The sequence below is a fragment of the Herpailurus yagouaroundi genome, unplaced genomic scaffold, assembly GCF_014898765.1.
Source record: "Herpailurus yagouaroundi ecotype Mexico unplaced genomic scaffold, PumYag 185, whole genome shotgun sequence".
Lineage (NCBI taxonomy): Eukaryota > Metazoa > Chordata > Mammalia > Carnivora > Felidae > Herpailurus > Herpailurus yagouaroundi.
The window spans coordinates 1846912-1853946 of NW_024412416.1; the positions used below are offsets into that span (position 1 = coordinate 1846912).

The window sequence follows — 7035 nt, forward strand, 5'->3', positions numbered from 1 at the left end:
GGCACGGGGGATGGGGGACCCCGGCTGGGTTAGGAGGAGGCCGTGGGTGCGGGGGACCAGGCTCCCGGCCTGGTTAGGAGTTGGCCATGGGTGCAGGGGACGGGGACCCCGGCCTGGTTAGGAGGAGGCTCCCGGGACGCGGGCGTTGGGTGCCGACGCCAGACCCAGCGCAGCCCGCCCTCCACGTGTCCCTCCAGCTCTCCCCAGGGACTTGCTTCCTTTCTGGTCCCTGATAGTTGCACGAGGGTCATCGTAAGAACTAAGTGACTCACCACAGTCGCGGTACTCGGGACGAGGCCTGGGACACGGTGGTTCGTACTTTTGAGGGACGAGGGCATAGCCATAGCACACTGAGGGAGACCGTACGGCCTGGAAGGAGATTGCGGGTTCCCGGTTCAAATCCCGGCTACTCTGTGTCCCCCTCGACTGGGCCAACGCACACACAATACGCGGGGTGGGACCTACCGGCAGTCGCCCGCGGAGCCAGCTCGTGTAGTGTGGACCATGACTGCCATTACGCTCGTCTGCTGAACGACAGCCAGGTCGGGCTGACTGGCTGTCCCCGTTTCCCCGGATCTGTAGTGGCTGTAGGACCTTATGTGCCGGGACTCCCTCGGACGGGGCAGACGGAAACGTAAAATCGCCTCGTTTCCACCATCTCGACACCCCCTGCCTTACACAGACAGAAACGGGGATTCCGGGATGGCACGAAATTCGCCCGGATGACACGGTGGCCCCAGGACCTGAAGCCACCCCGCTTCCTGTCCGGCATCTTTGCTGGGAAGCGGCTGGTTCCTGCCGGAAGGCTGGCTCGTGGTCGCCTGAGCTCATCCCCTCCCCGTTTCCCAGTTGTGTTCTGTGCTCACTGTGTGTACTTACACTAGCCTCACGACTAGCCCGTGGTGTCCGGACGGGGGAGGAGGCGGGGATTGCCTCCCGGGAGGGCCCGTGAGCCACCGTCACCCTGGGGACACCGGGGCCAGTCGTGTCGAGTGAGTGGCCGTGGCCACAGCGACGCCACCTACCCTCTTTCGCCTTCCTCTTCTGAGCGTGTGGACGGAGAGACGCAAAGCCTCCCGTCCCTCCACCCACGTGCCCTCGGGCCGGTGCTGGGCACCCGGCCCCGTGACCCTGTGACTGGAACCAAGCTGGGAGCATCGGGGCAGCTGGGTCCAGGCAGAGGCTCCCGGGAGCACAGCCCCCCAGGCCCACATGGCGGGCTGTCCCGGGGCCCGCGGCACCGCCGCGGGGGGGGCCGCCAGGAGAGACCGCTGCCCTCTCACCGGGTCCCTACCCCCTGCTTCCCCGGAACCGTCTTCAGACCCTCATCCTCTTCCCACGGCAGGTGGGGGTGGCTGGAGGCTGGAGACGCCGGGCCGCCGGTGCCCGGTGCCGACTGCCATCTGGGTGATGCGCAAAGCGACGGCTCGGGGCTCTGGTCCTGTGCGTGTGTGGCCGAGGCCCCCCGAGGCCCCTCCAAGGACTCAATACAAATAATACTAATAATAGCAATACGATGATGGCGGTGGTGATGATGAATTGCATATTACACAGTGCTTCATACTGTGCATTATGCTACGTACACATGTGCCTAACCTTCAGCACGACCCTACCGCGAGGCCGCCGTGGGGGGACCTACCCGGGCTGTCGTCTCCTGTCGCGTTCCGTATTTCTGCTCACGTGGAAACTACTGCAAAGTAAAATCACGTGGCTTTTTTTTTTTTTTTTTTAGCCATGAAAAAGCTGGAGTGAGTTCAGGGAAGAGTGATAAAGAAGGGAGTTCTGGAAGAAGCCAGAGGAAGGCTGCCTTGCTGAACTGACCAGGTGACAGGGACGGGAGTGGCCCCCAAGGTGAGGGCTGTGCAGTCAGGGCAGGACTCAAGGCACTTGAACTCGGTTAAGAACACAGGCTGGCAGGGGCGCCTGGGGGCCTCAGTCGGTCGAGCGACCGACTTCGGCTCAGGTCACGATCTCGCGGTTTATGGGTTTGAGCCCCGCGTCCGGCTCCGCGCTGGAGGTGTAGAGCCTGCTTGGGATTCTCACACGCTCTCTCTGTGTCCCTCTCTCTCTCTCTCTCTCCCTCCCTCAAAATAAATAAATAAATAAATAAACTTAAAAACAAACCCCACAGGCTGGCGTGGGGGTCTGCACTCCGGGTAGAGCACAGGGTGGCTGAGCCAGAGCCCCCGAGATGCTGTTCCACGCTGTGATTCTGGACGTGGATGAGGGCACAGTCCAAGGACGCCGTAACCCGGAGGGGTCTCAAGGGCCAGCAAAGAAAGGGCAACTTCCAGAACATTCCCTCTGTTCCCTCGCTGGAGCACAGGCAGAAGGTGCCTGGAATAATTTGTAATCTACAGTTTTCTTACCCGTCCCCGGGTTTTCCCCTTTTTCGTTAATAACAGAACAGGGATGAGTAATTTTATCTGACTTCATAATGACATCAACTGGTCCTCCTCCTAAGAACCCTTGTCTGCCGACCGCCCTTCAGGGAAGTCTGTTTGTATTTATGTCTCATTTATTCTCCCCCCTGTGGCTTGTGGCTTTCCGGGAGAGAAGTCAATTCTGCTTTAGGGGAGGATGGAAAATTCGGTTGTTCAATCGCTTCCTCTCCTTTTTTCCAAGACGAGTTTTTCAATCACACGTTAGGGACGGTCGTCACGGGAGAAACACGAGGCCTGCGGTCTTCGTGCCTCGCCACTTTCTGTGGGTAACTTTTTGAGTCGTTCTTACCTGGGGTTTATTTTAACACCATCGACCTCCTCTGCCGTTAGGGTCACCTCGCCAGAGCGTCCGCGTTCGTGGGTCCCTCAGCTCTTCACAAACAGACCCCCACCGCTCCCTTTGTCACTCTGCATCACGCGCGGCTGCTTTGGGGATATTGACTGATTATCCTCGGCTGGGGTCGTGGGGCTCCCTCCCACCACCGGGCCTTTGCACGTGCCTCTGGCTTTGCCAAGAGTGCCTTTCCTTTCACTCTGGGCCTCCGTGGATTAAGCACAAGACCGGCCCTGCCCCCTTCTCCCGGAAACCTTCACAAGCCCCTCCTTGAGGTGGTGACGCGTCCCTCCTCTGGCTGTGGCAGTCTCTGTTCACCTCTGTCACACACTGTGGCGACCCGTGCTTGTGGGAACTGTACAGAGGGGGACTCTGGCTTTGTCTTATTCATCCTTGTAGCCCACGGCCTTTATGTTGTGCAGGGCAAGGAACCCAACAACCATGACTCAATAAATACCTATTAATGAAATACAAATATCCAAGGAATCAATTTGCTACGTCACCTTCTCCGGGAAGACTTCTGTGATCCTTCCAACCTGGGAGGCTTTTCCCCACACGGGCTTCCTTCCCATTCTGTCTGTGCCTCCTTCTTCCCCCGACCCCTTTCTCCTTTTCTGTTCCACGGCAGGTAGCCGGGCACTTAGGAAGTGCTCAGTAAGCGGTCACTGAGTGACAGTTAGTGGAAAACTGAACTGATTTTGTTTACAGCAGCGTGGAAAGAATCTTTCTGGGATATTCCGGGTACTGGCATCTTTTCTTTTTTTTTTTTTTTTTTTTTTTTTTTTTTTTGTCCTTACATTGTCAAAACCGATATTCCAAATGTCCCCTAATATTCCACAGAACAGCATCAATTCTGAGACCCGATCGCCTGTCTGGGTAATGTATTTACCTTTCACTGGTTGTCCAGGCTCACGGCATTTGCTAGTTATTGTTGTCTGTCGTTGTTGTCTTGAGGCCCGTAGAATTTTCGGAGCCTAGAATGTGAGGGTCGGTCGCCAGGAGCCCTGAAAGGTCGCCTGGTGTTTTTCAGGCCACCTCATGTTATAGACCAGGAAACCAAGGTCTAGAAAACCAGAATATTTCATGAGGACAAGTCAGAGGCCAATGAAGCGGGTCTCATCTGTCCTCACCTTCTACGCACAGACATGCGCTCTGCTGAAGCCTTAATCGAGGCCACCGCATCTCATATGAAGGGACCCGGTGGCTTGGGAAGCCTTCAAGAGTGGGTCCAGGAGGGAGACCTGGCTTCCTGTGGGGCCGCAAAGCCCACCCTCTCAGGGCTCTCAGCCAGCCCGGGATACTGGTCTGTGCTCCACGCGGGGCACCCAGGAGCCTTGGGAAACACTCGGCCCCGCTACACCCTTGATCTGATCCTAATACCCAACCCCCCCGCCCCGCTGTCGTGCCTGACTCGGTAGAAGAATCTTCCAGAGATGCGGGAACGTTGCGTGTTAGGAAGGACCGTTCAGAAAACACGTATAGAATTCAGGAAGCTTCACCGCTACTGTTTTCGCCGGGTTGGAAGGTCCATGAGGATGACGGCCTGACCCCATCGCGTCCCAGCACCGGTGATGGCACCTAGTAAAATACCACCCAGCGCATATTTGTTGCGTTGGAATTAAGTTAAGAATGTGCACTTCACCAACTTGTTGCTCAAAACTGGAATGACGCAGGGGCGCCCAGGGAGGCTCAGTCAGTTAAGGGCTGGCTCTTGATTTCGGCTCAGGTCATGATCTCATGGTTTGTGAGTTCGAGCCCCGCATCGGGCTCTCCACGGACAGCACAGAGCCTGCTTGGGATTCTCTCTCTCTCTTTCTCTGTCTGGCCCTCCCCGGCTCACGATCTCCCCCGCCCCACCCCCCCCAAATAAATAAACATTAAAAAAATGATGATACAAAGACCCCCATGCTAGGGTGCTACATAACTCAGTAAAGGAAGATAAACATACGGGAGAAAAAATATAAAAACCTGAGAAGGAAGAATATAAAGCAGCCTGAGAGTAGGAACCAGCAGGGATGGGGGTACCGGGGAAACTGGCTCGTATCTATTAGGTTTCTTTCTTTCTTTTTAAAAAAAATTTTTTTAAGGTTTGTTTATTTTTGAGAGAGAGACAGAGCATGAGCATGAGCATGAGCAGGGGAGGGTCAGAGAGAGGGAGACACAGAATCCGAAGCAGGCTCCAGGCTCCGAGCTGTGAGCACAGAGCCCGATGCGGGGCTCAAACCCATGAACTGTGAGATCATGACCTGAGCGGAAGTCGGACACTCAACCGACTGAACCACCCAGGGGTCCCTATTAGACTTTACTCCTAATAAGAAAGAAAGAAAGAAAGAAAGAAAGAAAGAAGAAAGGAAAAGAAAAGAAAAGAAAAGAAAAGAAAAGAAAAGAAAAGAAAGGAAAATTAGAGAAGTAAAGCAAATACGACAAAATGTATTTATTCTGTGTGGTGGGCACAGGGGTGCTATATTCACCTCTGTGGTTTTCTGGGGGGTTAAGACATGTTATAATACTGCAACTGTGTGATGAAAGCACGTTAGTTTTACTCTTGGCCCCGGGGTCAGGGTTTCCAAGACCGTTCTCAGGTTCAATGATTCAGAGGGACGCACGGAATGCAGAAAAGCGGCTTTCCCTACGGCGTGGGGAGGCAAAAGGACGGGGGAGGGGGGATCAACAAAAGACAGGAGTACGTGGGACAGCGTCCGGGAGACGAGGCATCAGTGTCCGGTTGTCCTCTCCGGGGGGTCGTACAGGAGGCCCTTAACGCTCTCAGAGATGAGGCGTGACAGGTGACATCAGGCACCCCGGCCAGGGAAGTCCACCTGAGTCCTGCCGTCCGGGGTTTAGCAGGGGTCAGTGATGGGGCCATGGAGCCCCTCCACGGCTGACCTAGGCTATAGTCCCTGGGCCTCCAGGGCTCCAAGAGATACGGTGTGGCCAGAGGCCCTCCTCATAAATCACGTTGTCAACATTAAGCTATCTGGTGTGGTCCAAGGTCCCAGGTATGCAAAGATACTGTTATCAGGCAGAACATTCCAGGGACTCCTACATCAGGTCATGCCACACTGAGAAGGGCCGGGCCCTTCTCTGGAATGTGCAAGATTGCACCTCGTAAGCCTGCGGAGTTAACCCTTTGCTGCACAGCCAAAGAGAGACGTGAGGCCTCCACCTGGATCTGGAAAGGATCCTGTGACCCTCAGGCAACCACCTGTCTCCAGGCTACAGAAAGTCTGGAGACACTGGGGTGTCTGGTGAACCTCCCCTCACTCCAAACCCAGGAAAATGGTCTCCGGAGGGACAGGTGGAGAGCTAGGCTTGTGTCTTCTCAAGTGCCAGAAACCAAGGGACTGATGCTAGATTCGCACCTGGGAGATCTAACGTGGGAACCCCTGGCGTGGCTGCTCTGGCCCCAGAGCTTTGGGACCTCGGCACGTGCCTGGGTTGTCCTGGGACCAAAACACAGGGGCGTGTTTCTGGCGGCTGGAGGGAGGGAGCCCACTGAGGACTTTCTTAGGTCCTGGCCAAGGTGAGTCCAACAGGGGGCTGGACCACAGGGTTCTCAGAGGCTCGGGAAAGAGCTGTAAGCAACAAGTCAGAAGAAAACACATCAACCCAGAAATGGGAAGTGGAAGGTTTGGGAAGGACCCTTTTATTTTTTTTAATTTATTTATTTTGAGAGAGGGGCAGAGAGAGAGGGAGCGAGAGAATCCCAAGCAGGCTCCGTGCTGACGTGGGGCTCGAACTCACGGACCGTGAGATTGGGACCAGAGCTGAAACCAGGAGTTGGACGCACAACCGACTGAGCCCCCCGGGCGCCCCCGAGGAACCTTTTGAAATGCCACGGAAGGGGCAAGAGTAAACATCCCACCCTGCTACGCCCAGGGAAAGAGGAGGCCAACCCACGAGTCATCCGTGGGGAGATTTCCCGTCTGTTTTCTGCCCTCTGGAGAGCCAGAGACCCGTGCACAAGACCTGTGGGGAAAAGCAGGAGAACAGGGTCGGGGGAAACACCCCGTCTGGTTCAAAGCTGGGGAAGGAGGGACACCCTCAACCGCGAAAGCAGAAGTTCTAATTGTTAAGGACACCGCGGATCGTAATTACGGCGTGGGGACTGTCCTGGAGGACAGAGTGACAAGAGCAACTTTTGGGCTCCTTTTCCCCACTCTGTGCTCCGGTTCTAGTATTTTCTATTGATCTGTCTTCACCTGCACTTAATTCTGTTCCCTGCTGTGCCCTTCTCCTGTAAGGCATTCTATTAAG

General features: G+C 55.6%; 1 long non-coding RNA gene across 1 annotated transcript in view; it reads left to right on the plus strand.

The window, feature by feature from the left end:
- Window positions 1-3511, plus strand: part of LOC121042284 (uncharacterized) — a 5588-nt gene extending 2077 nt beyond the window's left edge. The window contains exons 4-5 of the long non-coding RNA XR_005796078.1: window positions 1733-1824; window positions 2775-3511. This is a non-coding gene — a long non-coding RNA (uncharacterized LOC121042284). The remainder of the gene's footprint in view (window positions 1-1732; window positions 1825-2774) is intronic.
- Window positions 3512-7035: the final 3524 nt, after the last annotated feature.